Source organism: Prenolepis imparis, unplaced genomic scaffold (assembly GCF_030444845.1).
Source record: "Prenolepis imparis isolate NDT839.2.m4 unplaced genomic scaffold, iyPreImpa1.0 SCAF_12, whole genome shotgun sequence".
Classification (NCBI taxonomy): Eukaryota; Metazoa; Arthropoda; class Insecta; order Hymenoptera; family Formicidae; genus Prenolepis; species Prenolepis imparis.
This window is the reverse complement of record NW_028141170.1, coordinates 6,091,401-6,107,232: the sequence shown is the minus strand read 5'-3', so window position 1 is coordinate 6,107,232 and position 15,832 is coordinate 6,091,401. Positions and strand designations below refer to the sequence as shown.

The following is a 15,832-nucleotide window of genomic DNA, read 5'->3' as shown; positions in this document are numbered from 1 at the left end:
ATATATATATAATTTAACAGTTTCATGTGCTTACACTTTCTCGAGAACATATCCAACATTGATTTAAACCGAGTAAAATTTCTTATTGAATTAATGTCATAATTAATTGTGAAAATTCCGGAATTTTATTAATGTAACCCCACAATGAAATATTTCTCTAAAAATTGATTCGCCGAGGAGCCTATCATAGAAATATGCCGGTACTCCAGAACCACCCTGTATTACAACGCAAAACACGTGCTCCGCGATGCGAGAAGCTCTTCGCGCAATTTCCCCGCAAAATTTTCCGATAAACTCGATAAGGCCGCATCGAAAGATTCGAAAGTTGATTTTTATTCTTCGCTGAGGTATGGCTAAATATTTATATAAAATATTTGGAGCGTCTCGATCGCGAAATCTGTGTAGATCGCGAGAGCGTGCGTCAACGAGATAAATAAATAAAAGCCGATGTGTATTGCGTTGTGTGTCGCGATGTCTCCCGTGATATTTTTATCAAGCTATAATTCGGCAGGAATGCGACCGTCGAAAATCTAGAATCGCGTATCGGATGACGATGCGATGTGATAACGCGACGCGTGTTTATTTTTAGTGATCTGACGCGGCCGCGTTCTATTGTCATTTTTCATTCATGCTCCATCGACGACGACGACAACGAATAACAGGAATATCGAGTACTCATTCGTTATCGATTCGTTATCGAATGTGTACAGTATCTGGGATAATATGTATTTTGTTTGCTATAAAAAATAGGGATACACAAACGAATAACAACACAAATAACTCACAATTACAAGGAAGAAATTTATGAAATTTATTTATTACATGAAACGAAAGAAGTTGAGAAATGCAGACGATGAATAGAATATTTTACGATAATTTTGGAATAATGGAATGTGTTATCTGGTATATAGATAATACAAATAAAGATGTTTATTATTTATTACATGAAACGAAAAAAGTTGAGAAATGTAGACGATGAATAGAATATTTTACGATAATTTTGGAATAATGTAATGTGTTATCTGGTATATAGATAATACAAATAAAGATGTTTTCTAATATTTTTTTATGTACATGCACGTATCATAGGTATGTGTATATGATTATATTTATTAGTTTTCTGTTATTATATTATGTTATATATAATATATATTTATATTATATATATTATATATACACTAACAATGAGAGAATTTTCTCTTAGAATTTACCCTAAAAATCATGGTAATCGTGGGACAATATGGTATGGAAAGAATTTTATGAGAGTTTCTCTGATTACTATTTATCACAATAAAAATAATATCTCACAATAAAATATAAAATATGTTTGATTAATTTTATTTTTATTTTTATTGCATAGTAAAATTAATCAAACATTTTATATTTTATTGTGATAGATATTATTTTTATTGTGATAAATAATAATCAGAGAAATTCTCATAAAATTCTTTCCAAATTGTCCCACAATTACCATGATTTTTAGGGTAAATTTTAAGAGAAAATTCTCTCTGTGTATATATTATATATATTATTTTCTATTATATATATTATATATGTATATAAACGATAGGATAGATTATAGCAATTGTCCAGAGCAATCGTGAGACGAATAATGAAATTCGGTCTAAAAGTCAACGCGGAAGTGGAAATCGCGGAAAACGGAGTTAACGCGCCCCGAAAGATATCGCGGCTTGTTTCCGAGATTAGTTTTCTCGTCGAGAAGAGACAGTCGGACGGATGCTGCTGCTGGGGTAGTGATAGCAGTGGTGGTGGTTGATAGTAGTGGTGGGGTGTGATCGGAGTTGCGTCGAGCCGTCGCCTACGTAGGAGTGGCAGGAAGAGGGAGAAGAAGCCGGCCGCATGCGCGCACGCGTCAACCTTTTTACATCCGACGCTCCGATTTCCCCGATCCGTTCAGTCTCGCATCACCGTTCGCCGACGTCGCGTCGCTCTCCCTCCGTCGTGTAAAGAGAGTCTCTCGGCTCTCGCGCCAAGTTCACACACTCGTCCTTTCGTACCGCCGTTGAGATCTTCCGTGCGCCTTCGCGACTGGCGATCGCCGGATATATATCCGTCCTCAAATCGCGATTCCGGAAGAACGGAGGGAGTGTTTCGTATTGCGTGATAAAACAAGCAAGTGAAGTGAGCGGTGACTTGTCGGACCACGTGGTATGCATCTCGCCGGAACGACCGAGTTTTTCGCGCGCTTCCTCAACGCGACCAACTTCGTCACGAAGCACTCGGTGCGAACTTCGTTCGGAACAGTTCTGCACGAGAGAGAAGTACGCGCGGTGCATTATTTACGCGAAAGTTCGTGCGCACGGTGTTTGACAATCTCTAGAATCCTTAGAGAGAATCTTTAGTCCTCGCGGAATATCTTACGCGACAAGGTCACTGGGTTAGCAAAAAGATATACGTAATTCCACGACACTCTCGAGATTATTTCAAGTTCGTACGCATCAAACTCTCGTCAACTCGCGTCGTGTCTCGATTCTTTGATACCGCCGAATCCGTTAAAGTACGGAACGTGCACAGTGTATAAATTAAAGTGGCAGTGATTGAAGTCCGATACGACAAGACTCGCGTAACGCTGTGAACGATAGATATTATAGTGCATGTGTGTATGTGTGTGTGTGTATTCAAATCAGTGTGAGCATACGAATATATTCAAGAAGAGAACATTCGCGCGAGAAAGAGATTTTGTCGTGTCGCGTGCATTTTCTATCCCTTTTTCGCGTCAGCTGTCAGACGTTCGCGTCCGTCTGTTTCTACTTCGCGCGCGAGGTCCGACGAGTGCAAGCTCTCTACTACTGCGCCTGTGGACCACGTTCGCCGTTCGCTTCATCATACCTTCGTTGCCCGTCCGTGCTCGACCGTCCTGCAACCCCTGCCAACTCGTGCCGCCACCCCGTCCCATTCGCCCTCTCCCTCTCCCCCGCGAGAGGCCGACGCGGGATCGATATTTACGAGGTAAGATGGCTCGTCGTCTCTCTCACACTCTGCTATGTGATTTTCGGTCGCTATCACCGTGAGATTTCCAGTTCATATTTTTGATATTCAGGATTTTTGTAAACGGTATTCTTATAGAGAGTTTTAATCGGCGGCAATTTAATTGCTTTCGTTTTGAATTGCAATTATTTGATTGTGTCGATGTATTGTATAAGTGCATTTCGCGTAAATTGAAATCTTTACGTGAACGACGAGTCGAATCGCATATTTTACGCTGAATTCGAATGTAAAAATTGTGGAGATTTTTACTTTTTTTTATTCACAAAGAAAATATTTGATTTTAAACGAAGTGATATGAAGCATCTTCGTGATAATTTTTCATGTATGTTTTTAGATCACATAATATTTGTTTTATTTCTTTTTGAATCTCTTATTAGTACATCTTTTTCTTGTAACGACAAAGAAAAAGAATGATTCTTTACAGTTTTATTTAATTTCTCTATATGTATATGTATATTTCTATGTATGTGAAGACTTAAATATGCAGTGAGACTAGGTCTATCGCATAAACAAACGCTTCGAAACTCGAACAATCCTTCGCTTATTTTTTTTCTAATAATAGATGATGTTCATATAATAACTGATTGCAGCGACCAAAATTTGTTTGTTTATTCCGCACTTTTAATCCTAGAAAAGAAATTCGATTATCAGTATATATTCAAGAAAGATATTTTTTGCAAATAATATTAAACGATATTTAAAAGATGAAAATATTTTATCTATTTATAATTTAAAAATTTATTGCCTTATTATTCTGCATTTATTTGGAAATTATATATGCAACAACCATCTGCTTTTCAAATTTAATAATAAACAATATAATGATGAATTCAGTAATGAATAATATGCGAATTTAAATATAATAATTAACAGATATTTGAAATTAATTCAAATAATTAATCAACATACGGAATCAAATGAAATAATTGTGTACGCGAAATTAGATTTAATAGTTGACAGATATACAACTACAAAATGTATTTTAATATGGAAAGCGTTAATATTATCAATTAAAGATTACCCTTACTAAAATATATATTAAAGACTATTCTTATATATATGTGTATGTATACATATATATATATATATATATATCTTTCTTATATTTTTTCTGCCTATTTTTTATTCTGAGTCTTAAATCTTTATGATCCATGTCGTTTCGAACAGTGGCACGCGCGAAAATTCGTTTGATTACAAAAAAATAGCACTGCCTGAAAATGCAGATACGTAAATAAAGAGTGTTACGTAATTTCATCGGGTTCTCTCGAGCGAAGTTGGTTCACTCGGGAATACGTTCGTGCGATAAATATACTTACTAATGCAAAAGCGTATCGATGCGAAAGAACGCACGCGCACGTAGTAACCACGCTCTTTTGGCAGCGGTTTACGCTGAGTTTACGTATTTGATCGTAAAGACGCATAAACAATTCTAGAATCTGACCAGAAACCGCCGACTGCGAATAAGATATTCGCGTGCCGAGCCAATGAATCCAATCTCTCTCGGTAATGGAAGTTGTGCGTATCAAGAGATTAAATTACTCGTTTTATTGATGAAAGGGGAAAATCGCGATTAATACTGTACAACGGATATCTCTACACATCTGTACACACGTTGCTTAAAATTGCAGGAGAATTAATAATCGTTAATAATACTGTATAATAATTAAGTTAATGAATAATTCAATAACGATTTAAAATTTGCCTTTTTAAGAAGTCGAAAAAATTATTTCAAGTTAAAAAAATCATACTTAAATTTGTAGATAGACTTGAAAATAATTATTTTTGTAATAATTAAACTTTTTCGATTTTTAGAAAGAAGAAAAATAGATTAAATTATTGTGTGACACAAAATTTTTAAAGTAATAATAATTTTAATAATAATTTTTTGCGCGATGTATTTCTATTTACACGCATATTTTTGTAAGAATTTTTTTAATTTGTAACTTTTAGAAACTAGAAAGAAAATTTCTGATTAAAAAATTGATAGGTATTATCTTTGATTAATATTATTTTTGAATAATTAATCCATTAATTAATCCAAGTGGAACGATGTAATATGAGACGATGACTTAAGCAATATCTGTTAATTCGAAACGGTTCGGTTAATTATCGAAGAGAGATAAGCTTTAATCTCAAGTATATTGGGAAATACTTAATAATACCTCCCGCACCTCTCCCAGACACATTCGGAATCTAATCGACGCGAGTTATTAGCGATTCTCGGATCAGTAACGAGCAGTCTCTGCCATTTCATGAGGCGTAATGCAGGTAATTACTTGACCAGGGAGTGCACCAGCTTGGGTCGTTAGTTGCATTCCCAGGATTCCGACGTCAGTATGCAACGTGTGCACGCACGGTAATATAACGTATACATACATCTTGTCGCGCGAGAAACGTCGGCTGATCCGTCTCGATCTGCCGAGATTTAGCTCGCTGACGCTTCTCTTGAAATCTTAAAATCCATCATATTTTCCTTCTCAAATTTCTCAGACAAATATGCACTTCTAGCGTTAAATGAAGATTGTATTTATAGTCGCTCTTGGAAAAGTGAGAGAATTTCTTATCTCCATTATATATACAAAAGATTTCAAATAAGGAATCCTTGTTTTCTAAGAAAGCTGACTATAAATATAATTCTAATTTCGGAACCGTTTTAATGTTTTTACGTGAAAGTAATCGTTATTCTTTTTAATTGGGCTCGTTTTGAAAGAAAATGTGCGACTTTCGGAATAACCGACGCGTGCGCGAAAAAAGCAATCGTTAATGTGTTTACTTTGAAAGCAGGTATAAGCTTGCGTTTTCTCTCTTTTTCTCTTTCTTCTACTTGCGTAACATTATAGGAAGCTTCCTTGAACTACTCGTTTGCGAGCTATAAAAAGTGCATGGAAATGAAAACTACTTCTAAATCAGTGGTTTTCGATCCAACATCCTTCAAACTTTTTTTATATAACCGGATATTTTTATATCAAATCATTAAAGTTTGTTCAGAGATACTTTGAAACATTGTTTAAAAAATAATAACGAGAGAAATTTTTAACATGAAGAAAATCTATTGTATTATCAATACTGAATAATTATGAACTGAATGCTATTATATAAACAGAATTATTAATAGAGATTCCTGGGGTTCCCTTAACCAATTAAATTTATATGTTTATATCAAGATTCTCCTAATTCTTTAATTTATTTAATAATATCTAAAACTAATGTACCCTTGCCATTTTCCCTCTCTCGCTTGCATAGCAACTTTTCCCCTCGACTATGTACATCCCAAAAGTTTGTCAACGTTCCAGCCCTTCCTTTCGACGAAATGTCACGTGACCGAAATATCAGCGGCGTTCTTGGCGCCATTTAGGGTGGTTGGTGGAGAGAAAGGGTGTCTAGGAACAGCCGAGTCTCGCTTATCCAGAGTTAACCTTCCACGGTCGGAATAAGAGATAAACATGAACTATAATCTCGATATAGTATGTTATCGGCTTGATATTTTGTAAATTTAACATTCTTGAAATCAATCGAATTAATGACATTATTGAGTGCTAATTAATTGTTAACTTTCTACTTAAAGCATGGCTTCTTTGTTTTTATCGGTAGAAAATTAATATTAAAATTGCGATGTTTATTTGCCATTACGCTAATACATTTTCGAAAACGATTGGTAACATTAATTCTAATTGTTATTCTTTAATTGCTTTAAATGATTCTGGATACATGATGGAATGCCATAATTGCATAAGAGAGTGAAGTATAGTCGAAAATAAAAAATTAGAAATTATTATTTTAATATTAAAATATTTCCTACAATAATTGCTCCTGAAATAACCGAGTTCCGAATTTACTTCATTTATGAAATAATATATTATATAAAAAAAAGTATCCGCGCGAACACTGCTGTGCGAGTAATATATTCTGTATAAGAGAAATTAGTTTCTCAACTGACATTATTACGACTATTCGTTACTTATTTCACGCGGAAACATACTGTGAGATGCATACCGACATACGGAAGGAATCGTCACTTTCTTGCGCGTAAATGCACCATGTTTCAGTCATTATGTCCATCGTCTGTGGCAATTACGAATGCCTTCGCGAAATTTCGCATAACTCGCACAGTGTGCGCTAGGAGCAAAAGCGGCCACCTTCTTCGTGGCGTCCGAATAATTTCGCAACTGCCAGCCTAACCATCGCGCGAGAGCGCTTATTCTCGGCTACCACTCGAGCTGGCATTTCTCGCGCTCGTCTGCCGTTAGATCTGTCCGCAGTTAATAATGGCACGACCGTTTGATTTAACGGCGTCATTAGAGGCCGCGCCTCCCTCTGTGTCGCGTTTTCTTCGGCGGACCTTAAGGACCGCGACTCCATCGTCCACGGCTATTAGCTCTCGTCGCTCTCCTCGAGTAATTGGCCATATTAAATTTAATAATCCGCCGGTCCGCGCTGACCGAGCCTAACCGCTTCCTAGTTCGCATTCTGGTAATCGGTTAGGCAGGCTACGCGATATTCCGAGTAAGCGAGAATATTTCACGGTGAGCGATTGAAAATCTCCCCTCATATCTCGAGCGACGACGACTAGACGACAGCAAGTTTCGGAGAAGCTTAAGAGAGATTAAACGTGAATCCTTTTTAAAGAGATATAATGTCTGTATGCTCTTTATTCTGATTTAAATGATGTCATGTAAATGTACGCGGAGCCACCATTTGCCATGTTCAAATTTTTAACGTGGAAATATAATCTCAATTAAATGCGTCGAGAAAAGAGATATAAAAAGAGTATACACAGAGTACGCAGAGATATATAATATTTAACGAAGGTACCATCATTTCGTTAAAAAATGCTGCACTTATTCGCGAGTAATGTATAGCATTTCAGAATTTTAACTTTTTTAAAAATAAACTTATATCGTATTATATTACACACAGAGTATAAATGGTCACACAATTCGCGACAATAATAGGATATTCATCATAGAACAATCGTATAATCTTTTCACGCCGGAACATAAATTCAATTAATAAAGTATCACGTATGACATCGCATACAAAACTATAAAAGAATGCTTGGCCGCGATCCAGGATAGATATTCCAAAAGTCTGTCGATATTAAGCAACGCATGCAACATAGAAACGTACATAGACACGAGGAAGAGACGGAGGGGAGGAGGATATTTGCGATTCATATCGAGGGCGTGTCGCAATCGGTCGCCGTATCTGATGTTGATTAATACCGACGGTGCAGAATGTTTGTACAGAAATGTTAAATCGCGTCCTGCGTCGCTCCTGCAATAACTCGCGCCTAATTGCGCGTGATTTTCGCCGCTACGAGCGTGGACACGCGTAGTTACGCACTGGCTACGTAACACGATCGAGAATTATGCCCGCACATCCATACCCTGACACGTTTACTTTCAAGTATATTATTCCGCGTCACTTTCAGTTTCACGGGAGATTTCGAAGCTCGGTTACGTCCCGACATTGATTAATTCTAATCGATTAATCTTTAACGATTAACTTCTCTTTACATTATCAAAGTTGATAAAATGGATAGAAATTACAATATTTCTTTCCCTTAATAAGTATGAAGATATTTAAAAAAATTATATTATTTACCATAATTTATCATAATTTTATCATAATTTATCTTAAAATATATCATAAAAAATTCTGAACCTGATTTTCTTCAAGAAAAATGATTATTGCCAGAAAAATTAGCATTATAAAGTATTTAAATACTTGATAGATATTGACATTTTTTAGTATATTTTAATATAAATTATGATACTGCTATTATTGATTATTTCGAATCTTCCACAAGATATAATTTAAAGAGATAAAAGATATCTCAATAAGAAACATTAATTAATATATATCATACTCAGTAATTTTTTAAATGGGTATGAATAAAATAGAATAAGTAATAGCATATCTATATAATACAATAATGACCACGCACATCATCATACTGTATCGATGAGATAGACTTGCATTAGCGGCTGGGAATTTTGTGCTCGGTATTATAAATGCACTTGTCGAGACGTATCGATCGGTTATTAATTTAGTGTTGAAAGCCGCGAAATGAAAATTTCTGTCCTCTGCTGATGTAGCTGATTAAAATGCCGATTCTCCGTATGGCTTCTTCTTTTCATAGAGAGAATTCGTTCTCTCGGCCGGAACAAAACGTCGTGTATCTATCTGTTCGCGCTACGCCGATTAGAACACGGAGAAACGACAGTTAATTAATTTCTGCACTCGAGAGATAACGCCTCGAGTATCACACCGTCGCAGAAAAGTCTCGGCCCATTTGCTTAATTAAATGACGACCGTCGAGCGCAAAAATAAAATTGTTTTGGCTACGACGAGCATTTTATCTTTCGCGCCTTCGTGTTTTCCAACGCAAACATCATTGTCAATTCTTGACAATTATATACGTTTTTTTCACGTCGAGATTTATATCTCTCTAATCTCTTCTACATATACGTATAATTTCTTGTGAAATTATATTACATAAAATATAAATATATAGCAATATATAGAAGATAAAAATAATTTTTATATATTTTTTCTCTCTCTAAATATAGACGTATCTATTACGGAAAATTCTCTTCTTTAATGAAGCCGCAATCAATTTTTTTTTTAATGGAAGTATCGAGATAGCTATACAATTTTTTTTCTTAATTAAACAGTTTTAAGAACTTGTCAATTAAACTGTTGAAGAAATTTATCAATTAATATACCGCGTCGCTAAAATTAAGTTATTAATAGGTTATTCCATTTTTATTTCATTCAGAAAATTATATTACATAACGTAATCCAGAATAATAAGCTACCGTGTGAATCTCTAATAAATACGAAGTCTAATCTAGATTAATTTTAAATAACTCGTTTCACATATCTATTGTTTACAATATACTGTAACTCAGAGAGATAACTAAATCGTACGTCGCTCGTGTAATGTAATTTGACAAAGCCGCAGCAATCTGAGCCTCTCCAACATTCAGTCAACATCTCTAAAGTCGGTACGTGTGACGAGAAAATTATACGCCACGCGCGAAGGGAGGATCGTTTCGACTTATCCATCGTGCGCGCACAAGGGAGTTAATAATATCAGTGTGGAAACTACCCTTGCGCGACATTAGTTTCATAACGGAAGCGGATTACAAGAGCTCTCTCTCTCTCTTTCTCTCTCACTCTCGCCAATGGCCAACGTCCGAGCAACGGTATCTCTTGTCGGGCAGGCGCGGGCGAGGTTGCATTTAATTTGAGATTAATTCTTGAGATCGTGCAACGCGCTTTATACAGGGCGTTTTCATAGTGACAGAGGTTAACGAGATAATTTAATGAGCCCTAACGGCGCTGTTGCGCGAAATTCGCGAGATAAGTGGATGGTTTATTCACTGACGAGACTCCGATAAAACGGGGATAAATATCATAAATTTACATCATAAAAATTGCGTGATCTTTTTCATTTGTTTAAACAATATGAAAAAAGGCGATAAATAATGAATTATTTACGATAAACAAAATTTAGTTAGATTTATATAACGGGATTGGTAGTGTAATCCGAAATTACAAATTATCCGTAACATTTATAATATTTGATGTCATTCTTATACGTATAGTATCGTTATAGTATTAATTTTTTTTCTTATATTCTTTACACGTGCGCACGTTAAAATAAACATAATATATATCTTCAAATATCATATATCTTCAAATTAGTTAATACGGCATCACCCCCTGCTCCGAATACAATTCGGATGGTCAGGCACCCCGAAGTCATAAAGGCGTGGCTGAATAGCCCGATTCGCAGCGCGAGATCACGTGCAATAGGGACATAAACGACCTGGGGGTCGATCTCTCGCACCGTTGCCCCATATTATTACATTAATTTTCCTCATTCTCCACAAACACTCGGTAGATCGGTATTAAGATATCTTCATAGTTGAGCGTACCCGTTATAGCGCTCGAAACGTGTGTTTGTTTGTGTGTACGTGGGTGTGTTGTATGGCCATTAGTACGGACATAGCTAGATGCATGCCGGATCACCGGCAGAATCGAGCTTTATGGCTTTACGCTGTTGTTACCGCACTAGGATCAACATATTTTCTTTATCGCTTTTGGTTTGCCTTACGCCTTGATTAAACTATGGTTTTAGAGCTCACACAACACGCTTCATGAATATTTCTTCCACGCGGGATACGTAAAGTTTCATAATCATGACGTTTCCACCTACGCGGGTGTGCTCGCGAAATTTCATTTTGCATTCGTAATTTCGCGGATAAAGCTTTACATTCACTTCACATTACGACTGTAATTTACATATGTTGCGTTTACACGATTTGATTGAATTTCGAAAGTTTTTAAAAGTACCTATAGGACGAAGCTAATTTTTTTATTAACGCACGATTCGAGCTATAACTTTTAATTATGAAATATTTTCGCCATCATATAAATCGCATTTGTGCGCAAACTTCAATCGTGCAAAAATTTATGATGAAATTCTTTTATATGGCTCAACATTCATCCTTGCGTCGCTCGACACGGTTGAGTTACGTACTATGGGTGTTCAATTTAATTGACTCTGAATTTCGCGCCTGAAAACGCGGAATTCGAGCAATGTCTAGTGTGAGCCTTTATCGATCCGTTCTTGCAAGCTCGTAATGCTCCGATTTGGGCGCCTGGGAAAAAGCGAGAAACGTTCTGCTCTTTCTCTCTCTTTTTCTCCTTGTCCCTTGTTTCCCTCCTTGTCTCGCCTTCGAGAGAAAAGGGCCAACCCCGCGAAATTCGCAGGAGGGTCGTTTGATTTATGACGGAAGTTCCTCGTCGCCGCTCTCCTCTGCCGAATTTCGTAAAGCTGCTGTTCGCCCTTTGCTCGACCCCTTTTTCGTTTGCGTTTTCTTGCGTTTCTTTTTTCCTCCTCTTTTCTCCCCCTCTTTTTTCGCCCGACAACCTCAACTCTTCGGTCCATCTTCCCGGAGTGAGAAATCGTAGGCAGATTCGCGTTTTGACATTGACAGTCGACCGGTTTGATCGATCTCCTCCACCGCGCTTTTCAGATTTGAGAATTATTTTATCGTTTGCGAATGCACTAATGATGGCTATGAAACATTAAGTATTAATTGTAAACATTATACTGCCTTATTATTTTCTACAAAAGACGAGGGTATATAATTGGAAAGCAGAAATTAAATATGGTTTAAAATAAACCGAGTTGCGCGACACAAAACATTTTTTATTTTATAGAGATATCCTGTTTTTTTTAGAAGTAATTTAATATTCAATTAAAAAAAGTGTTTTAATTTTCCCAGGTTTTTAATTAGAGAAAAATACTGAGATAATTGAGATATATAAATTCACAAAATAAAGAAGAGAAATTTTTTTTAATTCAACATTATTTTTTCTTCACTTTTTTATTATTGACAATTAATATTCTTTATTTACAAGGCTATATTTATGTTGATAAATATAAATAAATATAAAAATATAAATATAAATTAATGATGCGATTGAGTTAATTTAAAGATTATCAGATGTGTTATAATTTTTTAACGAAATATCATCGTGAAATTTTGTTGTGCGGAGCATAATATATCGGTGAATAATCATTTTTTAAGCGCATAAACTGCTTTCTAGTAATCTCTATTAAATAAATCGCGTGCTGTATAATTAATGTACTCGATCAGTAATATGAACTATGCCATGATTATTTTGAAATTATTATAGCTTTGATTAGCGTGAAAATGTTACTTTAAAGCTCTTATAATTAAAAAGAGTTTTTCTTCTGTTTTCTGTATTGTGTCATTAAGTATATTTAAACGCGATTCATCAAACTGTTTATTGAATTAAGGATTATACGAAGATTATTACACTTACACTTTATATTAGATGGATATTTTTATGAAAGAGATTTTTTTCAAAATATTTTGGACAAAAGTATCACATTTGGTTCCTTTAATTTTTACATAAATAAGATAGATAATAATACGCGCTTTTTTGATTGATTACGATATACTCTGTGTTCAAATAATTCATATAAAAAGACCTCCAATAAGTGACTTCATTTTTAATGTAATTTTCTCTAATATCTTTTTTCAAACAAAAAATTGAGCTCAAGGTCCTTTGATTTATAAACTCCAATGAGAAAGATTTTCAAAAAGCAATATGCAAATAAATTACATAATTATATTCTTTACTTAATTTTTATTAGAAACGAAATTGACTCTTGATTTATGACAGACCCACTAAAATTAAACTCGTATATTTTGTGTGTGAGACATTTTGGATATACTATATAATTAATATATTAAAAGATAATTTTAAATATGATAAATTGTGTGTGTATATATATATATATATATATATATATATATATATATATGTTTCTTTTATATATTTATTTTTTTTCGTTAACATCCTTTCCTGCGATGCGAATCGAGTAAACAGTTTCCTTTATTTTCTCTGCTTCTGTTCGCGTTTCCCATAGAAATTGGTTCACGTTGATTCGGAATAGGTCGAGGAGCTCTCTCGAGGCGCATTGAGTTTTCTTATTGATTCGACTGGTGTGTGTTGTGTCCCCGTACGAGAATAAATTCGTGCTAAATCGTCGTCAGTATCGAGCCATGCGGCGCCGTCGTTTATTTCCGTCGCAAAATCGATCGGCCGGTTGCCCCGCGCGAATTTTTTTCATCTCGATGAGAATCATAGGACACGTGTCGTTCCAAGAGATCGGGATGAAATCTCGACGAAAAAAGGAGAGAACGAGACAGAGACATTCCATTACATCTAAATTGCAACGACATTGACAGCTGTCAATTTAGCGCTGAGCGCGCAATGTTCTATCTTGGACATCGACTTATAATTGAGTACATAAAAATTTCATTATTAGTATAGTATTTTTTTGCGTGTCGAGACTCTCGTATAAACGGAAAATTCGGTGAGATGTATAACTTCGAGGGTTTTAACTTCAGGGTAAATTTGCGTGATTTATATACATGATCGAGAGGAGTAAGGACCCTCGGTAAGGGTCGAATGATATTGGTACTTCGAGGAAAGTTTCATCATAGAATCGATATTGCTGAAGAAATGTTGAATGAGATAAATAAAAAACTTTATAATGCCCACACATGTGTGTGTGTGTGTATTATTTATAATTTTTATACACACATATATACTTAATTGAATTAATTAATTATTCGCATTTACTTTGTAATGTAACAAGCATGTAAAAATATCGACATTCCATTAAATTCAGGCGTTTTTAGTTTCGACGCTGGATGTGTTTCCGAATATTGCGCGTAGAATTCGCGTACAACGCGCGGTGGATTTTTATTTCGAGTGAGAAAATTAATTGCCTTCTATTACGCGGGAATTAAACGGGTTTCCGACCGAATACCGGGTGAGATGCGGTCGCCGTTTGCCTCCCCTTTCGGAACGTATTTTCGCCGACTTGCTCACTCTTTTCTACCCCTCCGGCAATATGCAGCGCGCTAGTTGTAGCCATAACTCTCTCCATGACCGAGAAATAATTGCGTTTGCGTTTCGTTATATCCGCGAGCTTCATTTCCGCAACGCGAATTATCCCTTTACGGCTGTTTATACCATGTCGATAACCTTCTCTGGCATAACGGATGCTGCGGCTGCATCAAAACGTAGATTGAGGTGATGACCAAAAAGGCACATCGCGTAGAAAAGAGAGAATTAGTTTTAAAAATATATTTTATAAAATATATATTTTTTTAAATATACACAGTTGGAAAATGTGTTTTCTTGTTAAAAACGGTCCCCGTTAAAATTTTTGTGTTAAATATTTAACACATTCATGTGTTGATTTAACATATTGCTGTTATGTTAATTGGACTCAAATGTTAAATTATTAAAACAACTAAAAAAAGTGTAAAAATAACACAATGTATATCTATTTTTAATTTTACACAATAAATATGTTCCGTATTATTAGTGACAAGATTTATCTGTTAAAATTTACAGAAAAAACATGTTAATTTTACTTTATAATATAAGTGGGGGTGATAAAATGTAAAATTAACAATTTTTTTAGTTACTTTTACATTAAAACTATGTTAATTTTACACAAAATTTATTTTAAGTTTATTTGAAGTTTGCATTTATTTTATGTTAAAATATTAACACAATATTCGTGTTACCATTTAACATATCCGTATTATGTTAAATTAACACAAAAATTTCTGTGGACCGTTTGGGACAGGTGATATTTGTTAAATTTAACACAAATTTTTCAACTGTGTATATATGATCTTAATTTTTTAAATAGAATTAGTAAACAGAAATATTTTGTAGAATATTTGAAAATACAATTCTCATCATTGAAATATTTGACATGAATAGAGTATTGTTATCTTTTATTTGTTATTTTTTTCTCTCTTTTGAATACATTTCGAACGACATGAGAATCGTAAAATTGTAAAGGCACATCACTTCGAAGAACATTAATCATCACAGATAGTAAATGAAACCGTTCTAAATATCGACAACAAGCACTCCATTTCTATTGGGGTTTAATTAACGCCGAAGGCCTGAAGAGGGTCGGAAACATGGAGTTTATCTCGCGAATCTAAATTTTGGGACGAGTACCGTCGACCCTTTTTCGCAGGTCGTCTCGGGATTCACCGGTCTGAGTCTGGGCGCCATTGCCGCTCGTTATTTTTATACTTATGCAAATCTGGAGATTTGTCGGAGGCCACGATTTGCAATGCAAAGCCGGTGTAGTCGAGGGAAATTGTTCGTCGACGCGAACTCGTATTTAATTAAGAAAAGCTCGCGTCTCGCGAGTCCACTAGTATTTTGTAAAGAG

General features: G+C 35.2%; 1 protein-coding gene across 4 annotated transcripts in view; it reads left to right on the top strand.

The window, feature by feature from the left end:
- Positions 1-15,832, top strand: part of Bsk (mitogen-activated protein kinase dJNK) — a 149,524-nt gene that overhangs the window by 36,906 nt on the left and 96,786 nt on the right. For 2 of the 4 annotated variants that reach the window (XM_083051412.1, XM_083051410.1), the window contains exon 1: positions 1,919-2,970. The exons of the other annotated variants lie outside the window; for them this stretch is intronic. The gene's annotated coding sequence lies outside the window, so the exon portion shown is untranslated. Of the gene's footprint in view, positions 1-1,918; positions 2,971-15,832 lie in introns of those variants that run through there. 4 annotated transcript variants of the gene reach the window in all.